Consider the following 12,333-nt stretch of genomic DNA (forward strand, 5'->3'; position numbering starts at 1 on the left):
ACCAAGACCCAACTGCTCCAATAATTTCAATTACTTTCCCTGACAAATTTTATGTTTCATGTATTTTACTGGCCTGATAATTATGATTTCTCTCATTTCTCGCTATCGAGCTTAATGGGTTCCAGCACGAGTGTGCAGTTTAAGAAATGAAGTTCCACTTGAATTCACAAGTTATTATCTACTTTCGTTAATGGAATTGGAAAAAAGAGAAAGAGTGGGAAAGAGATAAAGGATGAGTAAGAAGGGTGAGGAAAGAAGAGGAGAGGGGTGTGCGCATGCGTCGCACACCTCACAGAGAGAATGGGAGCGGGGAGGGGGGTAAAAAAAACAAGTCAACAACTAACAAGGGGGATAACAAGGGAAGAGGGAAGAAGGCTATAGAGCCATAACTGCGACAAAGATGAAGCACCAGAAGGATGAAAGGCAAAAAAGAATGTGTGTGAGAAGGAGATAAATAGGGTGAGTGCAAGAAGCAGAAGCAAGCACAAATCTAGAGGCATAAACAGCCTAAGAGAGAGTCCACAAGCCTTAGTGAGTGACAGAACTGGCACAGTGTTAAAGGTTTTTTTTGGGGGGGGGATTCCCATGTGCTGTTACAGAAAAAAAGATTTACTTCAGATTGGCAGTTAAAATTCATGTTGTCACCCCTCCCTCCCCACTTTGTACCTTTGTTGTCAACAGAGTCAGAAATGATCACCAATCAAGGATTAATCCTGTTCCTATCTGCTGCCCACCGCCCACCCTTGTGACAGGAGCTCCGTGCCTTTTTAACAGTTTCGTAATGGAGATGAAGAGAAATTCAACAGGAATGGCTTCCCTCTGTGTGGGGTAGTATACAGAGATAGGAAATGCTGTCCTCGTTGAATTGCTGCCTGTTATGCAGTTGTCAATCATCTCCATGGGGGTGGGGGGGGAGAGAGAAGGCAACCCCATGTCAAGATTGATATGAATTTATGGCAGGAGGCAGAGAAATAATTATATTTTCAAAATATGGTACAGAAGTGGCTTTTGAGCATTTTCCCCTGCTCCCCATGCAGAAAGCCCTTTCTGCATTGACTTGCCTGCCAAGGTGCCTCAGGTCACAGGAGAGAATTATGGGCTTGTTTGCACACTCAGTTCCTATGGGGCCAGTTTTATTGGGCTTCACTATTGCTTTCCTTGAACTGGGAGTGCAATCTTACCTGGAGGAAAATCTCTCCTGCTGCCCCTACATTTTGGAAAAATCAGCATCATGCCGTGGTTGCAAGCGGAAATCCTTGCACTGATCCCTTAGGACTGGAAACACGAGAAACTGAAAGCAAAATGATTCATCCACCCCTATCCCTCCAGTTACCATCCTTGTCACCCTCCATCTTGTGGAGGCCAAAGGTCTGATAGGGGACCTCCTTTACCCCTGAAGGCTCTCTGTACTTTCTCCTGTCTGGAGAGTCCTATGAGTACAGGCGGTTCCCTGCTTCAGATCTTCCTCCTACCCATGTTATAGTTAGGTATGGGGATCTGGGAGAAGGACAGAGCACATGTCCTTCATGAACAGGGTCCACAGTTCAGTCCCTGTCCTGACACCCTGGGGAGCTGCTTCCAGTCAGTGTAGACAGTACTGAGTTGGATGGACAACTGGACAGACTTGTTATAAAGCAGCTTCCCAGGTTCCTGCATATTTTCTGTTTTTGAAGTAGGAGAGACATGTTGTGAAGCAACTCCTACACAACCAGCTATGAATTCGTACTCTGTTCCGTTTCCTTTCTCAGCCAAACAAATGACAGCAGTGCAGCTTCAAAGTGGTTAGAAGAATAAAAAAAAGGAAGTCTACGAAGGAAGCAGGTGTGATATGATTTTTTTTAAAAAAGAAAAGGCAATGCTGCAATACTTCACAACTTGCAGGAGGAACACATAGGGTAGGAGTGGGAGAAAAGAATGAAAAAAGCAAGCTCTTGACAAGCGTTTCCACAGACAGAACAGCATCCTTCAAGGGAAACAAATTTCTTTCAGAGGCATCTGATTGACAAACTCTCCCTTTCTCATCAGCTCAGGCACATCCCCTGGAGCTATCACATTAAGGGGCTGTGTGATTTCATGAAGAGCCTGTGATCAGTTGCTGGAGAGAGGACTTAGAGCCTCTTGGGGGTGGGAAGAAAAGTGATCACTCATAAGCTCCCGGTGCTTTTTTTGTAGGAAGGTAGAAGGGCTGTTGCAAGTGGATGTTTATTGTTTGCTTGTTTGTTATAACTCTTACTATAGTAAAAATGCAGCAAATGGAAATATTCTATGGCTGGGTTTCATTAGTACATCAGAGCACAAGATGAGTTTGCTGTCCATCTAGTTGAACATCCTGTTTTCACAGTGGCCAACCAGCTGCCTTTGAGAAACCAATGACCAGGACCTGAGCACAATCACATTCTCCCCTTCTCTGGTTTCCAGCAACAGTCTCACTTTTTGCATATTAGCACTATTTTGTTGGATAATGTTGCCATCTTCTCTCACACCTACTCTTCTCCCACACCTTTTTTTAAAAAAGAAAGTATCAAATTATGATGATTATTTTTTTGTGCGTCTTTCTGCAAATGAGGGTACTTGAGGAAGAGAGAGAGGCGGAGTTGTATCATATTGTTTAGCAACATACTCATTTTTAATGTGTTCTCAACGGTACTACCTCATCAGTGTGATGATCATGAAAATGATTTCCCTACATTCAGATCAGGGTGATTGGTGGAGGAAAACAAGACAATGTAGCACTCCATCAACACAGGCAATCATTGACATGGACTCTTAATGGCATAAGAATGGCTTTGCTGGGTCTCATCAAGATCTGTTTCTTGGTGTGTAACTTCAAACATTCTCATTCCAAAAGCAGCCGTTTAAATACCTCTGGGGGCTTAAGAGTGTAACAAGACCCTGCTGGATCCAGCCAAAGGCCCATATAGACCTGAACTCAGACCTCACTGTGCAGAACCAGATGCCCACAGGAAGCAGAACCTCAGCACAACTGTACTCTCCCTACCTGTGATTCTCAGCAACATATTGTCAACATACTCCATGAGTGGAAACAGAACATAGCCACTGTGACTTGTAGTCATTCATAGCCTTATCTTCCATGAAATTGTCTAATCCTCTTTTAGACCCATTCAAGGTGGTGGCACTTACTACTATCTTGTGGAAACAAATTCCATAGCTCGGAACCATGTGCTGTGTGAAGAAGTACTTTCCTTTGTCTATCCTGAATCTTCCAACACCACCTTCCTTGCATGTTCACAACTTCTACTGTTGTGCCAAGTAGCGTACAAAAGTATAATTTGTCCACAGCATCTGCTGTTTTGAGATAGTTGCTCTCTGTAATATAGGTTCCCCTTAGCTAATAGCCACTGGTGAGCCTCTCTCCTTAGATTCCCAAAACATGAAATAATAATAAGAGTTAAATTAGCACTGAAACTTAGTTACAGAACACGGGAGATGTTAAAGACATAGTTTCTCTCCTAATTTTCCAACTTGGTTGTAAGGTATCATGTTGTCCTCTTATTGTTAGGCTATTGTAGTGAATACAACCCTAATACATATCATATATAAATGATAATGTATTTTATAAAATGATGTATGCAGTCAGAACAGGTTAATCTGTCAGTTTAGGTTTCTTTAGGTTTCCTTTTCCTTTCTTTTCAATTTTCAGTTCTCCACATTGCCTCAGCAGTTTGCCATAAAAAACTCATTAAATTTTTAGTGTGAATTTCTCCCAATAAATGCATATTTGTATGCAGTTTTGTTTAATATTCACATTTTTACAAAGCAGTTTCCATAATATAATATAATATAATATAATATAATATAATGCATTTTTAATGTTATTATCACTGACATTTGCATATTTATGAACATTTTGCTTCAGTATATGCATTTTTGTATATGATGATTTTATGGAAAACTGTACTGCAAAGTTCAGAGAAGTGTGAATTTTGAAGGATGGCTGTTTTAAAGTCTGTGTTTTGAAAAAAATTGTTCTGAAAAGTGACAAACTATACCAATTAATGATTAAACACAAGCAGAATAAAAATTACCCCCCTCCCTCCTTAACTGATAACCCTCCTTTGAATGAGAGAAGCGATAGCCTTTGCTTCTTAATATGTACATACCAGTTGGATAATATGCTTTTAACCAAATACAAACAGGGTATTTGCTCCCTCAGCAGGAAAGCTGAGGATCTTAAATAAGCAGCTTGAGGAAAGATGTTCATTACAGCATGACCTTGGGTGAGTCACTTAACCTCTTTGTGCTTCATTTCCTCTACCGGTAAGAATGCTATTTACTCACCTGACAGAGGTGTTGTGCATTTTAATTTCATTAATGTTTCAAAGTGACCCTGAGAACCTTGGGTAGTTCTCACTCTTGCTAAGTGCTTTCATAAGCTACATGAATGACTCAGAAAAAAAGGAAAGGAAAGGAACCACTATGCAGCCCTGAGTGACAAGAATGGCACCACCTTGGAAAATAATAGACAGAAATCACCAAACACGTACAGAAACCATCCAGCTAACACTACATGTTTTACAGCCGTGGGTATTCACTTTGGACAAATCCTGAACCCCTGAACTGAAGCAGGCAACTTAGGAAAGATTTGGGGCTTGTCCAATGTACAATGGGTTTCTTCTGAACACAAGCCAAGCTGGTTTGGGTTTTCCCAGATGCTTCAGAAATAGAAATAGACATAGTGTCTCTGTGGAACTTTATGTATTCCTCCCCCAAGCTCTCATTTTAACAACAATATTTTTTATATGCCACCCATCTGCCTGGATTACCCCAGCCATTCTGGGTGGCTCTAGACAAAATATTAAGAATTTAATAAAACATCAGACATTTAAACCTTCCCTATACATAGCTGCCTTCATATGTCTTCTAAAAATTGTATAGTTATTTATCTCTTTGACATCTGATGGGAAGGCAATTCCACTGGGTGGGTGCTGAGAAAGCCCTCTGCCTGGTTCCCTGTTACTTTACTTCTTGCAGTGAGAGAACTGCCAGAAGACCCCTGAAGCTGGACCTCAGTGTCTAGGCTGAACGATGGGGGTGAAGATGCTCCTTCAGATACACAGGGCCTTAAAAGAATCTAGGGTTTTAAAGGTCAACACCAATACTTTGAATTGTACCCAGAATTGTACTGGAAGCCCATGTAGGTCTTTTAGGACCAGTGTTATGTGGTCCCAGTGCCCACTCCCAGTCAACAGTCTAACTGCTGCATTCTTGATTAGTTGTAGTTTCCGAGTCACCTTCAAAGGTAGCCCCACACAGTGCATTGCAGGAGTCCAAGCATGTGGCACTCTGACGAGACAGTGAGCAGGCAGGTAAGGTTTCAGCTGTCGCACTAGGCAGAGCAGGTAGACAGCTGCCCTGGAAACAGAATGAACCTATGCTTCCATAGACAGTTGTCAGTCACAAATAAGCCCAAGGCTATGCACCAGGTCAGGATCAGGGAGTCCCCCTCACCTGCCTAACCTCTGTCTTACAGAAACAGTACTTTTTTCTTGTCAGGATTCAGCCTCAATCTGTTAACCCCCAACCATCCTCCATCCGCCTCCAGACACTCACACAGGACATTCACTGCCCTCACTGGTTCCAATTTAAAGGAGAGGTAGAGCTGGGTATCATCTGCATACTGGTGAACTCCCACCCAAACACCCTGATGATCTCTCCCAGCGACTTTATATAGATGTTAAAAAGCATGCAAGTGAAGTGTCAGGCAGTGTGTGGTGGGGTGTTGTATGTGTGGTGGGGTGAATTCTTGTGACTGACAACCTCCAGCTTCCACCCAGCGAATAACTTTAAAAGGACTGTCCTTTTTACTTCCAGTCGCATAGCTTTTGTGGAAAAAAGCTTATCAGTTGCTGTCAACAGAACAGAAAACAAAAACAAAGCCTCAAACTGTTTTCATTCATCACAGCTCCCTAAACCTTGGATCTATATGTCTGATTCCCCCCACCCCCCGGTGATGTATGTCATTTTCATACTAATTTTCCCCAGAACCGCAAAGAGGTAAACAGGTCTAGTTTACCTGTCCCCACCTGTCAACACGGGGCCTGCTGGGGTGGTGTTGGAGGCTCAGGATCTGACCTGTCAGCTGGATCCCATTCCCCACTCCTAATTAATGGTGAGAAATGAAGTGCATCAGATTTTTCTGCAGAGAGGCAGTCATTTGGACCCAAGGCAAAGGCCTGGAAACGATGCCTTATGAGGAACGGCTAAGGGAACTGGGCATGTTTAGCCTGGAGAAGAGGAGGTTAAGGGGTGATATGATAGCCATCTTCAAATATATAAAAGGATGTCACATAGAGGAGGGAGAAAGGTTGTTTTCTGCTGCTCCAGAGAAGCGGACATAGAGCAATGGATCCAAACTACAAGAAAGAAGATTCCACCTAAACATTAGGAAGAACTTCCTGACAGTAAGAGCTGTTCGACAGTGGAATTTGCTGCCCAGGAGTGTGGTGGAGTCTCCTTCTTTGGAGGTCTTTAAGCAGAGGCTTGACAACCATATGTCAGGAGTGCTCTGATGGTGTTTCCTGCTTGGCAGGGGGTTGGACTCGATGGCCCTTGTGGTCTCTTCCAACTCTATGATTCTATGATTCTAAGTACCCTCTAAAGCGATCTGAGCTGAACTGAGCTGCATTTCAAAGCACCAAGATGGCATCACGGCCACATCATACCTTCAGGACACCCCTAATATTTTTGAACATGTTGCTCTGCAGTGAGAAAGACCCAGCAGGACCTCCCTGTACATCCAACACTCAGAATCTCTAGCTATCAACCGCTAACTGACTAAAAGTCTGTTGATGCAGCAAGCATCCATCCTGCTTGTACACATTTCCCCCCAATATGTATTCTATCAAACCCCATATTTGGAAGAGATTATCTGGTGTCCACTTCAGACCCCAGCTGGCCCAGGTGAAGGTTTGTCTCAGGTGTCTGATCCAAACCTGATTCCTATCGGTCCCAGTCCATGTTGAAGAATTCCCTAGAGCCTTCTGTGCCACTCTCCCCTCATTTGTATGAACAAATTCGAAGTCCTTGCTCCTCCTCCTTAAGAGTCCTTTGTCTTTAAGTCAGGCAAAGGCTGGACAGCTCTTTACATGCAGCAGTGGGACCCAAACTTACTAGGGCCGCCCCCGCTATAAAAAGCATTGCTCAGAATAACAGTTTGCATGACCCACTACGGAAGATCATAGCAAGATAAAATTCAAATTAGTAACAATTAATTGCACATTTATTAAAAACCCAATTAAAACGATTTAGTTTAATTAACACAACAAAATGGATGAACTTGGTTCAGTGGTACCAGTTTTACAAAGTCAGATAGTTATGCCTCCCCTTGGCCTCTTAGCACCCCCTGGGCAATTCCACTGCGGTACCATCCATTTTAGAAAGCTCAGAGACAGAGGCTGCCATCAGACAGAGGCCTGTCCTTGGTAAATAACTGTTGTGGGCAGAATCAAGAAATGCCTGGAAAGAAAGTCTAGTTTGAGCATAGCATCAAGATTACTGCTCACCCACCTATAAAAGCTGCAGGCCTAGCCATACATAAGGCATCGGCTGGGAGAAAGGGGCTGCATGCGAACCATAGTTTGCATTTGAGCTTTCCTTACTTCACACTGTGAAGTCTGGCCATTGCTGCTATAACAGCAAGTTTAGGCCAATGTGTGGCTGCTGAACAGAACAGAGAAACCTGCCCCCTTATCTCCTTCACTTCCTAATGACAATATTTGAGAAGCCCTGCTCCAGTCCTTCAATTCACCCCCCACCCACCCTCTTTCATGCAGATGTCACACAGTGGCGAGAGGTTAAAGATGTTTACTCATCAGCCAGAAGTTCAACTCTCCAAATATTTGCATTTCTCATGTCTCCCAAGTGCTGGTGTGGAACATGCTGCTCCCCATTAATTTGCATTTGAAGATCAGAGAGCACAAAGTGGTGTCTATTTTCTCTCCACCCACTTCTACATACACACAACTGATTGAGTGCTCCCCTGCTTGTCTCTTTGCGGAATGATAAAGTGCTCTTGTGAACCTGTTTCAGTGATACCTGCAGTGAGCGAGGCTTGGTTGTGTCCAAGCCGCAAATGAGAGCACTTGTTAATTCAAGATAGAGAGGCGGTGGCATGGGAGCTCTTATGAAGTACTAAAACACACGCATGCACACAGAGAGCTGCAATTACAAGTGGAAAATATTTCTTTCTTTCTGCCCCCTCTCCTCCCCCCTCGTTCCATTTGCATTTTCCTATTTGAAGTTGTAGGGTAGAGGGAAGGAACACCTTATATTTCCATATCAAGAGAACCAGCTAACCTTTTTAGACCGACAAAGGGCTAGGTTTTGTTTTGTTTTTAAGACAGCGGTGTACCCATTTCCTATATTTCAGGCACTTCGCTGTTGAATACAAATAGGATCTGAAATACTTCATCTATTGTGGTGCCTTTTGCACAGCCTTTCACCACCTTCTAGATAAGAGCATTCAAATTTATTCTTCCTGATAGCAAAAGAGATCTGCTGGGGCGAGGATACGCTTTAAGACTTCATCTGCACTATGCCTGACCCCATATGAACTGTCTCTCCCCATATGAGCTTGACCCTGTGATCATCACCTAAGGCCTTTCTTTGTGTGCCTCCTCCATGAGAGGTCTGGAGGGTGGCAGTGTCAGAATGGGGGTTTTGCATGGTGGCTCCCCTTTTGTGGAATGGTCTCCTCAGGAAGGCTTGCCTGACATCTTCTTTAGGTGCCAGGCAAAAACATTCCTCTTCTCCCAGGACTTTGGCTAAGTGAACAATCTATGGCCTTGTTAGTTAGTTTGTTTGTTAAAGGTGAAAGGTGGTATAGAAAGCTAATAAACAAACTAACAAAAATAAAAGCACCATACATTTAAAACAGTATCATATCACTTTAAGCAGTCATGACTTCCCCCAAAGAATCCTAGTAAATGTGGTTAAGGGTGGTTGTTAGGAGGCCCTTCCCCCTCTCTGAGTTCCCTGGAAGAGAGATTGACTATTAAACCACTCTGAAAATTGTAGCTCTGTGAGGGGAGCATGGATCTGCTAACAACTCCCAACATTCTTAACAAACTACGTAAAGGGTAAAGGGACCCCTGACCATTGGATCCAGTCATGGCCGACTCTGGGGTTGCGGCGCTCATCTCGCTTTATTGGCTGAGGGAGCCGGTGTACAGCTTCTAGGTCATGTGGCCAGCATGACTAAGCCTCTTCTGGTGAACCAGAGCAGCGCATGGAAATGCCGTTTACCTTCCCACTGGAGTGGTACCTATTTATCTACTTGCACTTTGACGTGCTTTCGAACTGCTAGGTTGGCAGGAGCAGGGACCAAACAATGGGAGCTCACCCCGTCGCGGGGATTCGAACCGCCAACCTTCTGATTGGCAAGTCCTAGGCTCTGTGGTTTAACCCACAGCGCCACAAACTACAGTCCCATTATTATCTGGAGAAAGCCATGACGGTTGGTATGAAACTGCTTTAACTGTACAGTGCAGACTTTTTAAATGACTTTTTTAAAATCCCAGGTGGATTTGTTTAAATGATTTTTCCCCCTTTTCATTTTACACATTCATAAAAAGCAAACAGACAAAAGTTACACACAAAGGACATGGGAGAGTTTGCAACTGCAATGAAGAATTGCAGAAAGAATATAGCGCTGAGTACATTCTGCTCTCACCATGCCTGCGGGAAGCCTGCAAACAGGACTTCAGCTCAACAACACTCTCCCAAACTTGTGATTCCCAGAATCTGTTATTCGGAGACATACTGCCTCCAGCATTAATGGTATTTATCAGATAAACAGCACCGGACATTGATGAGTTTTTAATGAACCATTTCACACATCACATGGCAGCAGATTTAAGTTTGCCACAAGTACACACTTGGCAGGGAATCACAGCTCTACAGCTGAGCTGCCACCTCCGCATGGACCCCACAGAATCCTGGAATGCATATTAGCCCTGCCTATGTACCTTATCATCCAAATGTTTGTTGTAATTCTTTTGCTCAGTGACCCACAACAAAATGAGCTCACATTCTTATATACATGGAAGTGACACAGTGAACGTCGCATCTCACACCCAAATGGGATGCTATATGACCAGCAGATCACATCCAGCAAGCTACCTGTATATCAGCATGCACAGGTTGGTGCACACACAGTTTTCTGCTATTATCCCAGGTGCTTCACTTAGCAAATGAATGCTATGATATTTCCCCTGAAATTGGTAGCTCCCGGGTGTTTAACGAATGGTTGGTCATTTAATGGCCCGAGGCAAAACCCAAGGAAGGTTAACGTACTGACAAAGCAGACATTAACTATGGTAACAACTGTTTTCATGGGAGATCATTGCTATTATAAACCTTATTTAATGCCATAGTGCCAGCCACCTTTCCTCCGTTGTTACTTCGGCTTGAAATAAAAGTTGTCATCATGTTTCAACAGATTGCATTAAGCAGTGCAGGAAAGATCACAGACACTGAACAGCAGTGCTTTCTGGAGCAGAACATGATGATAGGCAACATTCTTAGGCAGCGGAGTAGATCGGAATGAAAGATGTGCAAAACCTGCCCCTTTGTCTCTGTTCCAGTTCCTGGTGGAACATCTGAAAGTGCCCGAAAAACTCGCTTTTCTGAGTAACTTCTGCACATGCTTTTTATTCGGAAAAGTAGATGCACATTATGTTTACGAGTGCATGAATGTGTGTCTTCACATATTTTATGTGCACAGATTGGTGACTTAATTCAAAATTAGGCAAATTTAGATTCTTCTTCTTTTAATTAAATGAAAAATGGAATATAGTTTCCCCCTCAGTCCAGCTTCAAGCTTTTGAACCCCAAAGCAGATCCTTAGGAGTCTCACTGGGTAGGAATACCTCTCCAATCCCTTCTATCACAAGCTGAGCATGCTCAGTAGCACCTGAAGTGCAAGAAGCCCTGGGACACTTCAAATTTATATTCCAAAACTGGTAATTACAAACCTGTCAACATCACTCATAGTACCACAAGCTCCATTCTATTTTACTGGACATACCTGCATGACCTGAGAAGGGGAAGAGAGCAAACATCAAACTGGAAGCTAAAGTACCTGGATTGTTCCAGTAAAGTGACCATCAGAGACCCCAAAACTGGGTTGTTTCTTTTCACATTACACTTCGTTGATATATATATATATATTGCAACTTTATTTGTGCATACTTATGCATAACATGTTGTACTAGTTGTGGATCAGGAATGTGCACCCTCCTTGGAAGTAATGCACTGCTGATAGATTTCCACAATCATATGGTACATCTTGCTGCATATTCTGGTGGTCTGTGCTCAGCTTCTGCATTCCCGGTCTTCACTTAGGTCTTATAAGACACTGACTCCCCCCTCCCCCCAAAAAAGAAGGAAATAAGATCAAATCAAACCTAAGGAAGACACAAAACTATCCACAAAAGGAAGCAAGAATATTTGGAAATCAAGGTGGTGGGTTACTGTGCCAGTGGAGATAAATTTTGACAGAGGTAGAAAGATTCTAAAGCCCCTTCTTGCTTGGAAACACAAAATAGAAATGATAATGTAAGCTGGACAACTGAGTGATTATAAAATAAAATAAGTTTGATTTATTAAAGAGGACACCGTATGATGCATTATTTTTCTTGGTGAAGTATGTAGTTGCCTACCCCAGCAAGTAGTCATTCTCATTGATCATTTATTACCAGAGGAGCAAAGCAATATTAAGCTCATCCCATACAGGCCACTTTTTGAACAAGCAGTTTGTTACATATATAGTCGTACCTTGGATATCAAACACCTTGGCTCCCGAACAAATTGGCTCCCGAACGATTGAAACCCAGAAGTGAGTGTTCCGGTTTTCGATCAATTTTTGGAAGCTGAACATCCGACGGGGCCTCTGCAGCTTCCGATTGGCTGCAAGAGCTTCCTGCAGCTAATAAGAAGCTGCACTTTGGTTTCCGAACATTTTGGAAGTTGAACAGACTACCAGAACGGATTCCGTTCGGCTTCCAAGGTACGACTGTAATCAGTTGGTACAGAAGGACACAGCATGCATGAATTTGAGGGAGAAAATATGAGCCTGAGATTGTAGAAGCCCTTAATTCAGCTAATCACTGAAAATACTATTATGAGATGAAAAAACAGCATGATGTTTGGGTAGATATATTTTACTTGGAATTGTTCTTGGTAACAATGTGGTGGTATATAGGATTCTAAAGGCCTTGGGGACACCCTCAGTGGATTCCATTAAACTGTGTGGAAGGAAGTTTCAATATTTCATACCCACTGAAGGAGAATTCCCCTCCATGACTCACTCCC

Source organism: Podarcis liolepis, assembly GCF_965112155.1.
Source record: "Podarcis liolepis genome assembly, chromosome: 4".
NCBI classification, from domain to species: domain Eukaryota; kingdom Metazoa; phylum Chordata; class Lepidosauria; order Squamata; family Lacertidae; genus Podarcis; species Podarcis liolepis.